Source organism: Oryctolagus cuniculus, chromosome 4, assembly GCF_051225735.1.
Source record: "Oryctolagus cuniculus isolate XC-2025 breed Fujian yellow rabbit chromosome 4, ASM5122573v1, whole genome shotgun sequence".
NCBI lineage: Eukaryota > Metazoa > Chordata > Mammalia > Lagomorpha > Leporidae > Oryctolagus > Oryctolagus cuniculus.
In genome coordinates this window covers 15,651,591-15,671,640 of record NC_142870.1, presented here as the reverse complement: position 1 = coordinate 15,671,640, position 20,050 = coordinate 15,651,591, and the positions used below count along the sequence as shown (strand labels likewise).

The following is a 20,050-nucleotide window of genomic DNA, read 5'->3' as shown; positions in this document are numbered from 1 at the left end:
TCAGAATCAGCCCTTAAAGCATTTGGAGCTGGCTCAAGAGCCCATGAGAGTATTTCAGGCATGGAAAGCCAAGACACTCTGGCAAAAAAAAAAAAAAAAAAAAGAAAAAAAAAAAAGAAAACAACAACAACAACACCTAAATGAAAGATCTCTGCAAGTGAGATCCCAGTGGAAAGAATGGAGCCATCAAAGAAGGAGGTACCTTTCTCTGAAGGGAAGAGAGAACTTCCACTTTGACTATGACCTTGTCTAAATAAGGTCAAAGTCAGCGAACTCAAGAGGCTTCTATAGCCTTGGCAACTCATGACTAGAGCCTAGGGAGATTTCTGATGCCATAAACAAGAGTGTCAAATTGTTAAGTCAACAACAGGAGTCACTGTGTACTTACTCCTCATGTAGGATCTCTGTCCTTAATATGTTGTCCAATGTGAATTAATGCTATAACTAGTACTCAAACAGTATTTTACACTTTATGTTCTGTGTGGGTGCAAACTGATGAAATCTTTACTTAATATATACTAAATCGATCTTCTGTATATAAAGATAATTCAAAATGAATCAATGTGAATGGAATGGGAGAGGGAGCAGGAGATGGGAGGGTTGCGGGTGGGAGGGAAGTTATGGGGGGAAAAAGCCATTGTAATCCATAAACTGGAAAATTATATTTACTCAATAAAAGTTTAAAAAAAAACTTTGATTTGAAGTCACATACCATTTTTGCTTAGACTTTGTGTTGATTTGTGGTTGTCTTTGGTGGCTGAAATAATGCATGTTAGAAGTTGTACCTTGAGGTTGTATTTACAGAGCAAGAGCAGGTGTGTGTTTAGAACGTGTGCTAGCTGGGACAGACTGCTGCTGTGTGGCCATTGGCGATGCTCCTCAGTTAAGCAAACCTTTCCTCTACACCTCACCATCAGGAATAAATGGTGAATTACCTCGGTGCTCACAAATTCCAATTTCTGCCTCAGTTTTCATATTATCAGCTGGTATGACAATCTGGGTTGTGAAAATGTTTAGGTACTTTTAACAATATTCCTGAGAGAAAATTAATTGATATTGTCTACGTTGAGTCAACAAGGAAACTGTTGACTGTACTTTGGAAATTATATTTACTAAATAAAAGTTTAAAAAAAAAGAGCTCGTGGAAATTTGAATTGAAAGATAGTTATTTTGGTGCCAAAAATTGAAATGTAAGCATATGGAGGTCTTCAAGAAGTTAATGGAAAATGCATATTATAAAAATCTTATGAATTTGGATTTAAAAATTGTTGTGTGCTAAAATAAACCTAACCTTTAATTCTATTTTTTCACAAACTGCTTGAAGTACCCTTAAAAGTTGGGACCTTTTTGCTTGTGCTAATCAATTTTTACAAAGAATTTTCCAAATTGTAGACTACCTTAGATGAGTGAAGTAAAATAAAAAAGTATATTTACATTTTATTTAAAATTATATGCAATTTCTTTCAAATGTAATTGTTATTCTTTATTGTAGATTTATCATCCCATTCCTCTTCTGCCCTCACCTCCTCCAACCCTTGATGTTCCAAATAAAAATGTCCTCTCTGTACTTTTATTCATCAACCATTATTACATTTCCTAAAAATATCGACTAATTTATTATATGTGACATTCTAGAAATGAAAACACTTTCATTCTACCTTCCAAAATAAATATATAAAATTCTGGATTTCAATTTGATAGGTAATAATCTGCTCTATTAGTTTTATCACAATAAACACAATGAAATATGTAAATATATCAAAGAAAAACTGGCTTCAGCAAAACACTTATGTTGCAAACATTGGGAAAGTCCAAATCACATAAATGAGAGTGGAGTTGCATAAATTTTGCTTTATACATGTGAGGAAATGTTATTCAGTCATTGCGAAAGAATAATTTTAAGTTAATGACATAGAAAATATATGCGCCAATATTTTTGATTTTGCAGTTTTTAAAAATTTTTAATTAGCTTTAATATATTCAATATAGTTCAAGGACACAACTCTAAATGCCTCAATATTAAGTAAGAAAGATAAAGCAGATTTGAAACAAATCTTGACAACAACTTTCTAAGTAAAATATGTATATCCACCTTATGTCCCAGCAATTCCATTTTTCACAAATCTGCCGTATGGAAATGTCCCTCTCCCCCTGTAGGCATGCAAGTATATTTTTATAAAGATCTTAACACTTATTTGTGATGAACAGGAAAACTAGAAATGGCCTTAATGTGCACTGGCAGGCAACTGTTACATAAAGTACACAAACCATACACGTGCATGCAATGCCATACACTGTGATCACCCAGAACAAGGAACATAAACAAGCAAGTGCTAATAGAGAGCACCTCCACGTGTATCATAAGCTTCACATGATTTTTGCATTTTTAATTACACACACATTTTTTCTGAAAGGAAATAGGTGGAACTGTATCAGCTGTTATTTTTGAGATGTGGAAATGAGTGTTAGAAAAAGAAAAATTTCTACTTTTCAATTTAACTATTTAGGTTCTCTTTGATATTTTCACAATGAACACCTTTTTTGTCAACTAGAAACAAATCACAGGCTGAAAATTTGTCGAAGGTGATATGGGGGGATTTTGGTTTTTAAAATTCTGAAGTGAAAACACAAAAGAAATGATGGAGACATTGCTGATGGACAGAACATGTACTAGGGAAAGAAGACATCAAAGATTATAGTATATCATTTAGAAGGATATTAAGATATCAGTATGGCATGCATAATTTAAATGGCACTTGAAGTGTTATTCTTGAAAAAAGGAAACAAGTTTAAGCTTGTTTTCAAAATCAGTCCTGTGGTTACTTATCAGAAAAAGTCATGATGTATACAACGTAGAAAAAAACACATTTCGGCCAGTGCCGCGGCTCACTAGACTAATCCTCCGCCTGCGGTGCCAGCACCCCAGGTTCTAGTCCTGGTTGGGGCGCCGGATTCTGTCTTGGTTGCTCCTCTTCCAGTCTAGCTCTCTGCTGTGGCCCGGGAAGGCAGTGGAGGATGGCCCAAGTGCTTGGGCCCTGCACCCCATGGGAGACCAGGAGGAAGCACCTGGCTCCTGCTTCGGATCGGCACAGCACGCCGGTGCAGCGGCCATTTGGGGGGTGAACCAATGGAAGGAAGACCTTTCTCTCTGTCTCTCTCTCTCACTGTCTAACTCTGCTTGTCAAAGCAAAACAAAACAAAAAGACACACATTTCGAATACCTATAGGTCCTTCAAATCCCACATTCAATTTGGCTTTGTCCAGAGTTTAATTCTTCAGGTCTATGAGCCTCATGTAATTGTTTGAACTTGCAGATAATCCACAGATTTGTATTTTGTCTTTGTGTCATCATCCATAAATTACAAACAAAGCATTTGAGAACAAAAAGTGTAATGGCAGTTTTAGCTTATGCTCAATAACTTTTTTTTTTTTGACAGGCAGAGTGGACAGTGAGAGAGAGAGACAGAGAGAAAGGTCTTCCTTTGCCGTTGGTTCACCCTCCAGTGGCCGGCGCGGCCAGGGTGCTGCGGCCGGCAAACCGTGTTGATCCGAAGCCAGAAGCCAGGTGCCTCCCCTGGTCTCCCATGTGGGTGCAGGGCCCAAGGACCTGGGCCATCCTCCACTGCACTCCTGGGCCACAGCAGAGAGCTGGCCTGGAAGAGGGGTAACCCAGATTCTGGCGCCCTGACCGGGACTAGAACCCAGTGTGCCTGTGCCGCAGGCAGAGGATTAGCTTATTGAGCCGTGGCAGGGGCCACTCAATAACCTTTTATAAAATATTCCCAGTCTCTTGTTTCTGAATGCAAAAAGTGACTTTTAAGTCTTAGAATTTAGATGCAAAAAAGGCAAGTTACTTTGCCTATTAGAGCAGAGCTCCTTTGGTGAATCAGAATAAAAGGCCCCTGGGGACAAGAGCTATAAAGGTGTTTCTTACAATTAAAGTGGCGTGTGTGTGTGTGTGTGTGTGTGTGTAATGTATTAATGACAAATAAGTGAAATGTAAACTAAGCTTAAGAAAACAGGACAAAGTGAGGAAAAATAAAGAAAAATAGGGAAGGTGAGGAGAGTCAGCAGAGAGATGGAGATGACCTGGGGGAAGAGGAAAGGACAGAAACTACCGTGTGGATTTAATTTACACCATTAAGAGTGATCCTACTGGAGCCAGCACTGTGGCTTAGTGGGTAGGATTGCCATCTGCTGTGCCGGCATCCTATATGGGCGCTGATTCAAGACCTGGCTGGGCTGGCGCCGCGGCTCACTAGGCTAATCCTCCGCCTAGCGGCGCCAGCACACCGGGTTCTAGTCCCGGTCGGGGCGTCGGATTCTGTCCCGGTTGCCCCCCTTCCAGGCCAGCTCTCTGCTGTGGCCAGGGAGTGCAGTGAGGGTGGCCCAAGTGCTTGGGCCCTGCACCCCATGGGAGACCAGGAGAAGCACCTGGCTCCTGGCTTCAGCAGCGGACATTGGAGGGTGAACCAATGGTAACGGAAGACCTTTCTCTTCTGTCTCTTTCTCTCACTGTCCACTCTGCCTGTAAAAAAAACAAACAAAAAACAAAAGAGACCTGGCTGCTTCACTTCCAATTCTAGCTCTCGGCTGTGGCCTGGGAAAGCATTAGAAGATGGCCCAAATCCTTGGGGGGACCCTGCACCCACGTGGGAGACCTGGAAGAAGCTCCTGGCTTCGGATCAGGGATCGGCGCAGCGCCAGCCTTTGCTACCAGTTGGGGAGTGAACTAGGGGATGCAAGACCTCTCTCTCTCTGTGTAACTCCGACTTTCAAGTAAATAAGTAAATCTTTAAAAAAAAAAAAAAAAAGAATGATCCTACGGCATGCACTGGGGCTTCCCAAATAGACAATGAAAGAGAAAAAGACTCAGAAAAACAGTTGGGGAGACCCATTCATCACATCTTGTCTGCTTTTTCTTTTTTTTTTTTTTTTGAAATAATTTATTTATTTCGGGTCGCAAAACACAGGAGGTTGCAAGGGCAATGCCTATGACCCAATGGTTGCCATCTTCCAGGTCTGCACACCTATACATCAGGCTCACAGTGCCCCAAGCCTTTTCTCCCATCCTAACAGCTGCATATAGGGGACCAGGTGGGAAAGAGCCGAAGATCCGCTACCCTCCCTCCCCACTTAACGATGTGTGAGTTCCCCTCCAGTGAGTGTTCCGACTCACCCCTCTGCATCTGTTCTAGCATGATCATGTGTAGGCCACAGACCAACCACTTCTGCACAGCCCCTAAGAGCTGCGCCTTGCAGGAAGCCCTCCAATAGGAGCAGTGGCTAAGGCCCTCTTTGACCCCAGCTTTCTGAGTCCCAGACTCGCGGGGTGGCGATGGGGGAACAGCAGGGCAGGCTAAGCATGAGGAGTAAAGTCTTTATGGGGCTCAGATCAGAGGTCCATGGGTCTTGAGGACCTCTGTGAATCCATTTATGTTCTTCTCCACGTTGCTTTTGGCCTGTTTCCTATCCACATGAGCTGCTTTTTCTTCTGGTAACGGATCTTGGCCTTCTCCTTTCTCTTTTCTTCCAGCATGGCTGTCACTGCCTGGTACTTCCAGCCAACTTCATCAGCCAAGCTCACCAAGTAAGCAAAGTTCCTGTTAGACTTCAGACATGCAGCCTTAAGGGCCACAGGAACCACCATCCACTTTTTCTTATCTTAGGGCGCCAAGATCCCATCGAGTAGGGTGGCCCAGTCCCGCTTGGGCTTATGGGGCAACATGTCTCGCACAGTTCACCAGAACAGGTGGCTGGGGGTCCAAATGTGGTAGGGGCCCCAGGAGGCGTTGGTGTTCATCTATTTGTGAAGGAAGGCCAGGTGCTTCTACTTGTTTCTCTAGAAATTGTCAGAAATGGTGATGCCTTCACAGGGTGCCACCAGCAATTCCAGCCCTGCAGCTCCCAGCGGTTATTATTTATTAAAACTCATTACATCTTGTCGGCTTTTTAATAAAAGGTGGTGGTTGGTTTGTTGGCTTATTTGCTTGTATTTGTTTGCTTCTTAATGCTGATTTCTATGACAAGTGCATAAAAAAGAAATTGGAAAATGCGATGAAATGAAAACTGAATCGGTTTTAAGCAAGTCAGTCTGGTTTATAGCTGTCATTATCTTTGTGGGGAGTAAGATCCCAAAGAAATCACCTTGAGAGGAAAAACACTTAAGTTCACTCAGGGAAGGATTCTGGAAACTCTACAATGTTTTGGAGTCGTTTTATGCTACTTTAGTTATTTTCAGAGATCTTTTCAAACTCCTGACCCCGCTAAAGTTTTTCTACAAATGTATTTTTTAATTATCTTTATTTTTCTTTATATTTATTTGTATGGAGCATATACTTCCACTGTGACATTTGTCAAAGCAATCCTGGAAATGTACTCTTTTATGCAACTGGAATTTAAAATGTATACTAGGTTAAGAATAATCAGAAAATTACCTAAATTTTCTGATCTCATTTCTATCTTTATTAATTTTCTCTCGTATCAGTCCACAAGTAGATACCGATGCCTTTACAGGCAGTTTGCTCTGGAATAATGAAATGGGATGATATTGATGTGATGGTGGTGATGGGAAGGATTACCAGGGTGGATGGAGAAGTCCTTACTAATATGATGATGTTTAAACTGAGAACTGATAGCCCTACTTTTGTTCCATGGGAGCTAAGGATTACTTTAAAAAACTCTCTGTGTGGTAGTACATTAGGAAGCACTGCCCATCCTGGATCACAGCACTCATAAATGTGAGCTGCTGCCAGTCCTACAAGCAGAATAGAATTATACATGAACACATAAGTACATATATACACACATAGGTTTACAACAATATCTTATGCTCATTGTGGAGGAGCACAAGACAAAGCACACTAAAAACTTAAGAGAGGGGCCAGCGCTGTGTCGTAGTTGGCAAAGCCGCCGCCTGCAGATTAGGCGTCCCATGTGGGCACCGGTTCAAGACCCAGCTGTTCCACTTTCGATCCAGGTCTCTGCTGTGGCCTGGGAAAGCAGTAGAAGATGGCCCAAGCCCTTGGGCCTCTGCACTTGTGTGGGAGGCCCCAAAGAAATTCCTGGTTCCTGGCTTTGGATCAGCGCAGCTCCAGCCATTGTAGTCAACTGGGGAGTGAACCATCGGATGGAAGACCTCTTTCTCTCTCTCTCTCTCTTTCTCTCTCTCTCTCTCTCTCCCTGCCTCTCCTTCTCTCTCTGTGTAACTGACTTTCAAAGTAAATAAATAAATCTTTAAAAAAATGAAAAAGAAAAAAATCTATGCTTAAACTCTTATGACAGCTAACATACTGATTTCATTTCCTTACAATCTCTCTTCAAGGTATACTTTCTCCACATAACCAAATGCAGTTTATGGATTTTTATTTTATATTTTGAAATAGTGTAAATTGTACTTTCCCGTGTGTTTTCAAACTAGAGCTGCCAAATGTAGCAAATAAGAATATAACATGAAAATACATACAATACTTCGTAGATACATGAAAAAAGTTATTCATTGTTTACCTGAAACTCAAATGAATCTCAACATTCTGTATTGTTCCAGGCAACCCTATTTAAAAAAAAACATAATAATGTACAATGCATGTGTTAAATGTCTCCATCATTTTAGATTGCATTGATCTATCATATCATTGTATGGTACTTGTCCATTCCCTTTCTGTTGGAAATAAATATTTCTAATTTTCATTCTGATCAGTACTGATGCATTTATATTATCTTCCCAAGAGAGATGCCTAGAAATGAAATTACTAGGCCCAAGGGCAAGAACAAGCTTTTCCGTCTATGATATCAATTGCCAAATTATACTGCCTTCATCTTTCCATTGCCAACATTATAATTACATTTTACAATCCTAGCCAATTTAGAAGGTGAATAATAGCACACTTTTTACACTAAATAGAATATTTTTAATATAATTACGTTAAAATATGCCCCTTCATTATTTACAACTTTAAAACATCTGTGAATTTCTATTTAGCTACTCAGACTGTCGCTCCTTCTCAATCTATAACTTTGTGTTGAACGGACCATCCTTTGCCAATTCAGAGCCTCTCATATTTCACTTAGGTATGTTCTCAGTTCAGGCTTGTTTCCTGTCAACTGTATGTCTTAACCAGAATGATATTTGTAATGCAAACCTGACCATGTTTATCTATGTGTGAAATACGTCCATCTCATCTTCAATGATCATGTTTAGATGCTTTTGAGATATTGATAGTTTTTGGTATTTGTCCCATTTAATTTACCAGTTCAGATTTCAGTCACATGAACCAAACTACAGCTCCTCAAGTGTCCTATTCCATGTCACAGATCAATGCCCCACATAGGCCAGTCCCCTGCCTGCAATATTTTCTCCTTGCAGTCCTGATGGATCACTGGACTTCTGTGAGCCCCTACCTGCTCTCCTTGGAATGGCACAGCAGCATGCGTCCACTGGCTTCCACTCTTTTCTGTAATTAGACCCAGCCTGACATAAGCTTACTGGGGGCAGACACTGCACCCTCAAAACAGTAAACAAAAATCCAACATTTACAAAGCATGCAAAATTGTGAAGCCCTCTGCTAAGCCCGCTTTATCTGCATTTACTCACTTCATCTCTACTCATATCCAGAGAACCAGATACTAGTTCTCCACTTACTTTACAGTGATGAAATGGAAAGAGAATACTGAAATGTACTAAATTTAATTCCAAGTTAGAAGATGGAAGACAGAAAAAGATGAGAGGGGTTTATGTTATAAATAGCTTTGGACTAAACCAACAAGAAACAAAACTGAAACTGCTCCACATTCCTTTTCTAATTGTTGATGATTATCCATGAAAGTTCCACTGCTTTCTACCTATAGAACAACCAACCAAGAAGCAGCAAACACTTCTTAGGCTGCTCCAGTCCCAGAATTTTGCCCATTTTGCTTTGTCCTGCCTTTCTTATCTTCAGTCAATCTAGGTTCAAGGCCCTTTAAGCTTTCTTCTCTTCAAATTTTATTACAAAGTACTCTGGTTTCTTAGATCCTGTGGACATTTTCCCAGCTGCTATCTGGCCACAACTGGTGGTTCAGGGAATTGTTTTTGGGGGGTGGGGTGGGGAATGTATAACAGCTTGGTAAAACCCATTTATCAGAGATTTCTTGATCTCTAAAAGTTTAATTTCACAAAACTGAATACCAGAGAGTAAACAACTTGTATAAATGGAAGAGCCAGAATCAACTGAGTTTTGAACTGAAGTTTTCTTTATGTAAGTAGGACAAGGAAAGAAAGAAATCAGATTTCTGTCTTGGGAACTTTTTATGGAGATCAGGAAAGAGACTTCTATGTGGAGATAAAACCGGTGGCCCAAGGCAATGAATGGTATTGTGAAACAAAAGAATAAAGATGCCAGATACAGAATTTAGAATTATGTCTCATGGTATCTACTCAAATCTTCACACAGGAAGAAATGAGGGAAAGTAACTACTAGTAAAAGCCATTTTTGAATCAATCAATAAAACTATATATATTTATGATATGCAACATGATGTTTTGATACATGCAGACATTGTGAAATGAATAAATCAAGCTAATTACCATATGTACTACTTCACTACTTAACATATCACTTACTCAGCATCTCTTTTTTGTATGGAGCTAACTCAAGATCTGCTCAGCTCTGTGCCACTGAAAAACTGAGGGAGAATGATCTCAATATATGAATATTTGTTGGCAGTCAGGAAAAGGCTTCCAAGAGGATAGGAGATTTAAAGGATATGGAAAGCATCAATAAGATTATGAGGAGAGTAAAATGGAGGACATCCTACAGACAAAGAGAGGGTAAACCTAACGCAAATTTAGGGTCTTATATGTAACTTAATTATTTAAATGAAGTGAAAGACATGGAACAGAGAATTGGAATGTCTTGAAAAAAAAAGGAATGGGTGGATTATGGATGTTTGCATCAGGAAAAACATTAGAAATCACATAGTTCAGCATTTCCTAGAAAAGACTATTTAGAAATCTAGTTTTGTGAAGAGGTTAGAAAACATTTCATAAAATGAAATACATTTCATAAAATGCATTTCCTATAGTGAAGTAGTTGACTAGTTTAAACAAAATTGTGTAGGGTTTGAGCTCAGATTTCTCAGGAGTTTTAATATACTAAATATACTGAAAGGAAGACAGCATTTCTGTGTTTAAGAGCTTAGGGTCTATAGCTCAAAGTTCAAATCCCTCTTCGAACACTAGGGATACAAACTTAGATATGTTCCTTAGCTTTCCAAATGTAAAGTTCTAAAAATTAAATACAGATTCATTACCCATTATATGAAATGCTTAGGACCAGGAGTGTTTCAGATATCAATTTTGGAGATGAGGCTGTGGATTTTGGAATATATGCATATATATAATGAGATATCTTGGGGATCAGACCCAAGTGTAGACATGAAATAAATGTATCTGTCATATACACTTTATACTCATAGCCTACATGTAATGTTTTTTAAGATTTATTTATTTATTTGAGAAGCAGACTTACAGAGTAAATGAGAGACAGAGAAAGATCTTCCATTCATTGGTTCACTCCCCAAATGGCCTCAATGGCTGGAGCTGAGCCAATCCAAAGCCAGGAGCCAGGAACTTCTTCCAAGTCCCCCATGGGGGTGCAGGGGCCCTAGCACTTGGGTCATCTTCCACTGCTTTCCCAGGCCACAAGCAGAGAGCTGGATGTAGCAGCCAGGATACAAACAGGCAACCATATGGAATGCCAGCGCCACAGGTGGAGGCTTAGCCTACTGTGACACAGCACTGACCCATACATGTAATTTTATACATCATTTTTAGTGCACCCGTGTGCTTGATTGTTAGCTGTTAGAAGTCTGATGTGATTTTTCCACTTGCATCACATCTGTCCTTAGAAAGTTTTGACTTTTAGAGCATTTTGGATTTTAAATTTTCAGATTAGGGAAGTTAATCTTGGAACATGTATATAGTGTTCTTGGTTTCTGACACAAAGAAAATACTTAAATATGTTAATGATTTCATGATCCTATAAATCCTCTTTTCTAATTTGATTGACCACAGGGCCTTTTTTTTTTTTTACTGTGACGTATGTGGCACAACAAAGTTTCTTAGAATACACATACATATGTATATGAATATATATACATATATATGCATATGAAATATACATGAAAATATTCATCCAGTTCATTGTTACCTTTGAGAAAAATTGGGTCCAGGTTTCAAGAGTCGTGAATGTTAGAACACAGCCTTTGGACTTCATCTAGCAAAAGTGATGAAAACATGGTCCATCAGTCATCTGGCTCCACACTTTATAAACCACAACAGTTATATTGATTCATGATTATATTTCAAAAGCCTGATTTTTCAAAGTTTCAGATAAGATTTCAGAAACTACTGCTTATTAAGAATAGTTATGGTATTGAATTTGGTATTTTTCCTATCAGAGTTCTCATATACTAGTTCCAGTTTCTAAAAGAAAGTGTGTGTGTATGTATAAACATCCTTTACTTTGTCAATCTATTCCTCTCATTTCCTTCAAAATAATTAAGTTTGCAAGGACTAAATTTATTTTCACCTCAGCATCACTTTATCAATACTCCATTCTAATTATAGCTTGGCTTCCCTAGGCATCAGAGGACTAGATTACTGTTTAGTGTTTCTGTAATTGGCTCAAGAAAAAACTTTGAGTCTCTGGGCAATCATTTCCACTGGTTTCCTGATAGAAACTATTATTCTTGACTTCATTCAGTGATGCACGGGAATTGATAATTGCTTCACATTTCCTAAATGTTAAAAAGCCTTGTCCTAGGGTACAAGAGAGAGCTGGCTTTTGTTCCAAAATAGTCTGGGTTTGAATTTATTTTCATGGCTCTCAATGGAACCGTTTTCTCTGTTTTGTCACCTCAGTTGGTATCTGGGTTGGTAGGGGCCAAGGAGTGCCCTCCAGCCACTAGGATGATGTTCAGGAGGGCGCATCAGGTGCTCCCTGTAGAGAAACTACTAGTAACATAGCCTCTCACACCTTCTCCTCCTTGTTCTCCTTTTCTTAAGAAATAATTTACTTAGACCCCACCATGACCCAAATATCACACTGAGCCCTTTGTTCATCTTTATTGCCCTTCTGAAATGAAATTAATTAAGTCTGTTTTGCAGACAAAAACACAAAACCTAAGAAATATCCTCCTTGGATTAGCACTCAGAGCCTGCCCAACTGCAAAGCTGTCACTCCTGAAAACAGTATTGAAAACTCATCTTGTTAGAGATTCGTAATGTCTTTCTCATGAGGAGCTTGCATATTCCCTGCTGGGAAGCTTGAGACCCCTGGAGAAGACCAAGCTGTCCTTAACAGACATAGTCAGGTACCCACTTGAGCTGCCACTGTTCCACGAAATAGTGATGGGTCCTTCAAGAGCAACTTTGTCAAGTAGAACATGGTCACTTTTTTTTATTGCAGAGTCCCAAAGGGAAATACATTTCCTTGAAGCTGTTAACGACTAGGTACATAAACTTTGGAAAGATATTTGACTTCAATATTCTTAACATAATAATTTTGTTAGTAATGCCCACCTCAAAAGACCATTGGATCATTTCATAACACAACTTATTGAAAATGCTTAGCATGGTACCTCATACCCACTGAGTAATCAGTAACAGGTAATAATTCTTTCCTTTCTCTTTTTCTTTATATCAAATACATTATTTCCCAAGAAGCTATAACAGTACATTTATGTCTCATTGTTTCCAGTCCTGAATGTATAATTATCTTCATTCCACAGATGCTTTAACAATATCAGAATCTCCTAATAGCATGCATTTTCATCAATTTTTTCAAATCACGTTCAGCGTGCATGCTTTTTATGTTGTGTTTTTCTATACACTTTGCTGGTATTCACATTTTGCGATGCTTGCATTGCACATGGAAAGATTATCTGTTGGGATTACACCAATGTTATTCCCATACTATTAAATCATGTACTTGTGTTTTTCTGCAGTTTCACCTAATATCATTGGAGTTTATTTAGGAATCAGAGTTAGAAACTCATGTAAACATGCTTTAAAAAAAAGAATCTAGAACCATTTGAAAAATTGTTTTACTTTTACCACACACATGGTTGGAATGGCTAAAATCTGATCATCCCTCTAGCTTTTGAAAACTAACTGTGGTTTATCTGCTATGATTCCTAGGGGAATCACTGAACTGAGAATATACCCCACATGAAATATCACAATTTATTTAGTAATCTGTAAATTAAGAAGCCTTAGCTCAAAAGGAGCTAAATAAACAGGGTCCCCAAATAAAGCCTTAATACAAAATAAGACATTCTCAAAAGATACATGGGTAAAAGTGTACTTTCAATTGTGATTAGAATAAAAATTTTCTAAAATATTCCTAAGGTTTATATTTTAGAAATCTCTATCTCCATATGCTGTGACAAAGATCAATATTTATTTATGCTTTTTCAATAAAAAGTAGCACTGTCTTTTTCCTCTGGAGCCTATGGTAAAAAACATTTTATAGCTCCTCTATATTTTATAACTTAAAATTTTCATTGGAGCTAGCCAATGAATACTGCAGAGATGTGGTCTTTGTAAAAAAAATTAATCCTTAATTAATCATTCCTACACATCTATTATAGAAGGGTCTTTTGAGGATTAATGAGGAAATGTTTCAAAGCGTTTTCTCATTAATTCTCAAAATCTTGGATAATAGGCATTAGATAAAATGAGAAGGATTATATTACTATTGTTCACAACAAGAAAGCTAGAGTGTCAAATAATTCCTTAACTAAATTTTATAGGGTAAACTATATAAATCACTAAGAATTGGATTATTAAAACTAAATGACACCCAGTCCACAAAATATCTCATGTTATGTTGTAAATTATAAATTAGATCTTTTCATAACTTCACAATGAATCGTATTGGAAATAATTGGTACAAGATGAGTATTATCTCCTATTATTATTTTATATGGTCAGTATTATTATATATGTCAAGATTTTTATCCTTAACATAATTATTTAAGTAAACAGGATTCAATCCAATTTAATGCTTGCTATAATCCATTGTGACTAAGTTAATTGAGAGTCATTACAGATAGCACTTTGTGCCTAACTTGCATACAGGAGGCATGAAGAAGAGAAAATCACCTTCTGTACCCGCCCTAATCAAGTAAGAAAAGCAAACCTAGAAAATAATGTGGATAAAAGACTTAATGAAAGGTGTTCAATGAGAAAAGCAGAAAAGAATATTTTTGAATATAGGTGAAATTAATTTTACCTAGGGTGTGCCCTGGGAGAGCTGTATGTGGAAAACATTTGAATAAGATTCTTAAACATAATTATTAGTCCTGATAGGGAAATAACAGCACTTTTCCTTGGAATGGTGAAAGTCAAGAAGTATAATTTACAGAAGGGGATTAGTAGGAGAACTTGGAAAGTGGTCCATGTAGTGATTAAATGATGGTGCTGTTTGGATTGGGGATAAGGGACAGAAGGCAAGAGAGGCCACTTATAGCCTGAGCAAGAACTAAGAAGAAGGTGGACTGAAGAAATGACTGGGAAAGTGACGACAGCAAACATTTGTTGAGCACCTCTTGCATGCTAGGTGATGGGGACAGGAGGCAGGGGAGCGCGCTGCAGTGTGAGTGGGGCTCGGGTGGAAGTGAGCAGAGGGAACCACGGCAGCATTCAGTAGGATCATGTGCCTTGGGATGGAGATGAAAGGCGCAGTCGAAGAAAATGGAGGAAATCAGAGAAAGATCTGAAACTAAGGGGCTTGAAAGGTGAAGCAGCAGAATTGAGCCATCTCTATAGACCAGCAGCCTGTGTCCTTCCCAAATGTCTCTGTTGAGACCTCTGCCCCTGTTGTGGTGATGCTGGGAGGTGAGCTCTCTGGAAAGGTTATTAGATCTTTTTCTGCCTAAGGAATTAGTGCCCTTTTTCAAAAGACCTCAGATAGCTTCTTGCCCTTTCTATCATGTGAGGACATACGGGTGGCAAGAAGACAGCCATCTGTGAACCATGCCACAGGTCCTCAGCAGACACTGAATTTGTCAGCATCTTCTCTTGGACTTTGCAGTTTCCAGACCTATGAAAAACGAGTGTCTGTTATATTTAAGCCACCTGGCATATAGTATACTATTATTGCAGCCCAAGCTAAGATAGCTATTTAGTTTTTGAAAGAAGTGGAGAAAATAGTAGTTGGAGATGAGTCTGAACTTTCTGGTGCCATACAAGAGAGTCTTTAATTAATACCATTAACAGAATCAGGTAGCACAGAATAAGGAACAATATTAAGTAGAAGACAGAGTACTCAGCTGAAGACATGTTGGGTTTAAAACAGTTGAAGAGGGCAAATTTAGAACTTTTCAAAATGCACATGGAATTGGTTGTTGAATTTCATCAGGAATATCAAGTATAGAGGTAGCTACATGCAAGTGACCAACATGGAGGAAGGGCTGAAATTCTAGTATCCTGTGGAAGCAAATGAGTAAAGAGAGAGCTGCCACAGAGGAAGGATTTGTGAAAGAAGGCATTTGTGGGACCAGCATTGTGGCATGGTGGGTTAAGCTGCCACCCACAGTGCTGGCATCCCATATGAGCACCAATCGCTCCACTGCTGTTCCAGCTGCCTGCTAATGCACCTGGAAAAGCAGCAGAAGATGGCCCAATTGCTTGGATCCCAGTCACCCACATGGGAGACCTGGATGAAGTTCCTGGTTCCTGGCTTTGGCTTGGGACAATCTATGTCATTGCCGCCACTGGGGAGTGAATCAGCAGATGGAAAAGCTCTCTGTGTGTCTCTCCCCATCTCTCTGTAACTCTGCCTTTCAAAAAAAAATTTACACCATCCACCGAAGTGTTTAGCTGCACAAATTACATCATAGATAACTATCAGAATCTTGGGCCTTTGTTTGGTTGGACCTAACTACATCTGACAGCCTTAAGAAAACATATTTTCTTCTCTATTTTTCTTTTAATTAAGTGTGTTTAGAGTTGGCTCCAGAGTTTTATTTGTCTTCTTAAAAACCAATAATTGTAATGTTGATTCATGATTTCTCTGTTGTTGCTGTATTTTTCCCTCAAGTTAAAACTAGTACAATAATTAGCCATCCGAGTTCTCCATCTAGAGACGTTTTAGGAAAAACAGTAGCTCATTAAAGACTTTGTTTTTTCAAAAGAAGTAAAATAAAAAGGCCAAGCAATTTTCTGTCTTTTGCTTATCTCTTTTACATGAAAGGTTATATCATCCTCTACAAGCAGTCCTATGTCCTTGAGTTTTATTTTAACATATGCTTGAAATCAAACAGAAGATGAAGGAAACCTCAAGTAAACCATCCCAAAGCCCCATTAGCATTTAACCTCTTAATATTTCAGTTAAAGCAGTTTACATATAAAATTTTTACAATAATGATTCCCTAAAGCCCTGGTGATGGAGGCTTCATATTATAGTGGGGCTACAGATTTTTAAAATACAGTTTTTATAATAACCATAATCTGGAAACCAAATTACTCATGCTCTACTGTATTTTAAACATAGCACCAACTCACCTCTAATGCAATCATTAGGTGTGAAACACAGAAAACTGCAAGTCTATTTATTGAATGTACAATTTATATCCCTTAAACATTGACAAGAAGGGAGTATTTACCTTTTATTTGTCAGCAAAAGAACCTCACACTATTATTTGAAAAGTCTTTACCAAGCCATTGCATGTTACTTTGAATCAAAATGATTTTATTTCTCTGCCAAGGAAATGTAGCCAACTTCAGATGTGCATTAAGAATAATGGTCTAGCAAGATAGCAAATTCCAATTTCCTATGATCAGAGAGTCTTATTACCTTTATCCTCTGCCTTCCTTCCTGTTCACATAGGAAGTTAAAATATGTTTTTCAGTTTGAATTTGCTTAGCTCTACATTCTCATAAGTGTAAGGTGATGTTCTGGGGACTGTCCAACCACTAACTACATCTAAGAAATGCAATTCTAAAGCCTAAGTTTATTTCTGGTTGCTGTTGAATTTCTGCATTTGTTGTTAACCGTGCAGATTGCAAAGTAGCATATTGTTCGCAACAACTTTGCACAATGGTGGGGATCTGCAGATGGTTTGTCTTTTCAAATATGATAAATGCCTAATTTAATGCTGATTTGTGACAATCAGGACAATGCTCCAGGCCATTTGGGCTCAGGGATGTCTTGATAATAGATCCAGGGGGCAGGGAATGATTTCAGGCTCAAATATAGGCGTATGATACAACAGCAACGTCACTCAGTGTGGCTCTTCTAAGGGTGGTGCATTCATAATGTATTATCTCTTAAATGCCTCCACTATCTCAATACCATTACACTGGGGATAAAACATACAATACATGAACTTTTGGGGGGACTAGCTACATATAAAACATACAATCACTTAAGCTGGAACAGACCATCCTCTTACAAATAAAAAAAAGTGCAGGAAATTTAGGTGATAGTAAAAGGCCTTTGGAGCTGGAATTGTCCCAGGATGGGAACATTGAAAAATACCAATGTGATTATTTTTTGAGAAGCACCTGGGGTGAGCAATAATCCCTATACTGAATTCTGTCTGATCTTTTTTTTATTTACAACACATAGTATCAGAAGTCTTAAAAAATTCATGCAAATTTATATAATGAAAAAAATTATAAATAGATTTCAAAAATTTTTGACACTTAGAATCAATTTACCTTCTAATTCTATTTTCAACAAACTTTTTGGAGTCCCTTTGTAGAACCTGGCACAGGATCAATAAATATTTGTGAATGGAAATGAGATAAAATGATTTAAAGATAAAGAATCAGTTTATCTTTTGGCAATATTCTTCCCTTTATGATAACTTTGCCACATTTCTCCTCTAACTAATGCCTAATTCAGCTGCCTTATATGAATGCAACTTTATACTGGTCCTAAATACTGTTGGGTAGATATTTAACTATGTTAATTGAGGATTAAATTGATTGGGTTAAAATAGTAATATTTTCCTAGGGATTTAACCATAAAGTAGATTTGATCAAAAAAAGTGGGCTCCAGAATTTAGAGATACTCCATTTTCAAAGGGAAAATTAGGGTTAAGAGAGAATGAGTGGACTACTCTGGACCACACAGCAGATGAGCCTCTTACTTTAACTTAAGATTCATTTAGTATGTGTCTACAACTCTGCTGAGATGTTCCCATGCAAAAATTCCACTTAATCTCCGCTCATTTTATAGATTATTAAACCAATCAGAAATGTTAAGGCACAAGTAAAATTTTGCCTAGTTAACAAGAAGTAAATTTGAAATATGAATCAAGATTCTCATACTTCCTGTTCTTTTCTCTTTCTGCTGTCCTATAGAAGACTCCTTTGGTGGGAGAGGGGACTTAGTCCTCTTACATGACTTGGAATCATCCCTTGATATAAAAGTCTGCAGAGGATGGCGCCACGGCTCACTAGGTTAATCCTCCACCTGCGGCACAGGCACACCAGGTTCTAGTCCCGGTCAGGGCGCTGGATTCTGTCCCGGTTGCCCCTCTTCCAGGTCAGCTCTGCTGTGGCCTGGGAGTGCAGTGGAGGATGGCCCAAGTGCTTGGGCCCTGCACCCCATGGGAGACCAGGAGAAGCACCTGGCTCCTGCCTTCGCATCAGCGAGGTGCGCCGGCTGCGGCAGCCATAGTGGGGTGAACCAACAGCAAAAGGAAGACCTTTCTCTCTGTCTCTCTCTCTCACTGTCCACTCTGCCTGTCAAAAAAAAAAAAAAAAAAAAAGTCTGCAGAAATACTACCTTTGACAGTCAAGTGCTTCTAACATGATACTAAAAAAACTATAAAGCTTTTAATTTGGAAAAACCAACTACCTTCTTCTATAGGTAGCACACATCTGTTTTCTTCTATTCACCATTCATTCATTTCTTCCATTCATTTACTCTACTATAAACCAGTTATACCTCACTTGGATGCAGCAATTCAATGATGCCCTTGCATCATGGGATTTATAGAATAAAACAGATGGTTGGGATACAGGTGTTTGGGAGAAAATCCTTGAGAAATAATGGGATATGTACTCTTTAGAATACTATACCGCAGTAAGAAACAACGAAATCCAGTCATTTGCAACAAAATGGAGGAATCTGGAACACATCATGCTGAGTGAAATAAGCCAGTCCCAAAGGGACAAATACCATATGTTCTCCCTGATCGGTGACGACTGACTGAACACCAAGAGGGAAACCTGTTGGAGTGAGGTGGACACTATGGGAAATGGTGGCTTGATCAGCATAGCCCTGACTGTTAATGAACAACTAAATACATTATACCTCTTAGTAGTTTTTTTATCTGTTCTACTTAATATGACTGGTTTAGATCTGTAATTGATGCACAGTTATTCTTAAGTGTTGAAAATTAACTGAAATGTGATCCCTGTTGAACATGGTGGTGGGAATGGGAGAGGGAAGAGATGTATAATTTGGGACATGCTCAGGCTGACTTGCCCCAAGTGGTGGAGTTGGAAGCATACCAGGGGATTCCAATTCAATCCCATCGAGGTGGCATGTACCAATGCCATCTCACTGTTCCAGGTGATCAGTTTCAGTTCACAGTTGGTCATGGTGAAGGGACTGGGAGTCAAAGGGAGCACATAGACAAGTCTAGTACCTGCTAACGCTAACCGATGGAGTAAATAAAGGGGAGAGTGATCCAACATGGGAAGTGAGATACTCAGCAGACTCATAGAATGGCAGATGTCCTAAATAGCACTCTGGCCTCAGAATCAGCCCTAAAGGCATTCGGAGCTGGCTGAAAAGCTCATGAGAGTATTTCAGGCATGGAAAGCCAAGACACTCTGGCAAAAGATCTCTGCGAGTGAGATCCCAGTGGAAAGAACAGGTCTTCAAAGAAGGAGGTACCTTTCTCTGAAGGGAGGAGAGAACCTCCACTTTGACTATGACCTTGTCTAAACAAGATAAGAGTCGGAGAACTCAGAGGGCTTCCATAGCCTTGGAAACTCATGACTGGAGCATAGGGGGATTGCTGATGCCATAGACAGGAGTGTCAA

At 38.9% G+C, this 20,050-nt stretch overlaps 1 protein-coding gene and 1 pseudogene across 10 annotated transcripts in view; both read right to left on the bottom strand.

Moving 5' to 3' along the window:
* GRIK1 (glutamate ionotropic receptor kainate type subunit 1) overlaps window positions 1-20,050 on the bottom strand; it is a 431,814-nt gene that overhangs the window by 346,338 nt on the left and 65,426 nt on the right. The window lies entirely within an intron of this gene.
* Window positions 5,049-5,995, bottom strand: LOC127482983 (large ribosomal subunit protein uL13 pseudogene; annotated as a pseudogene).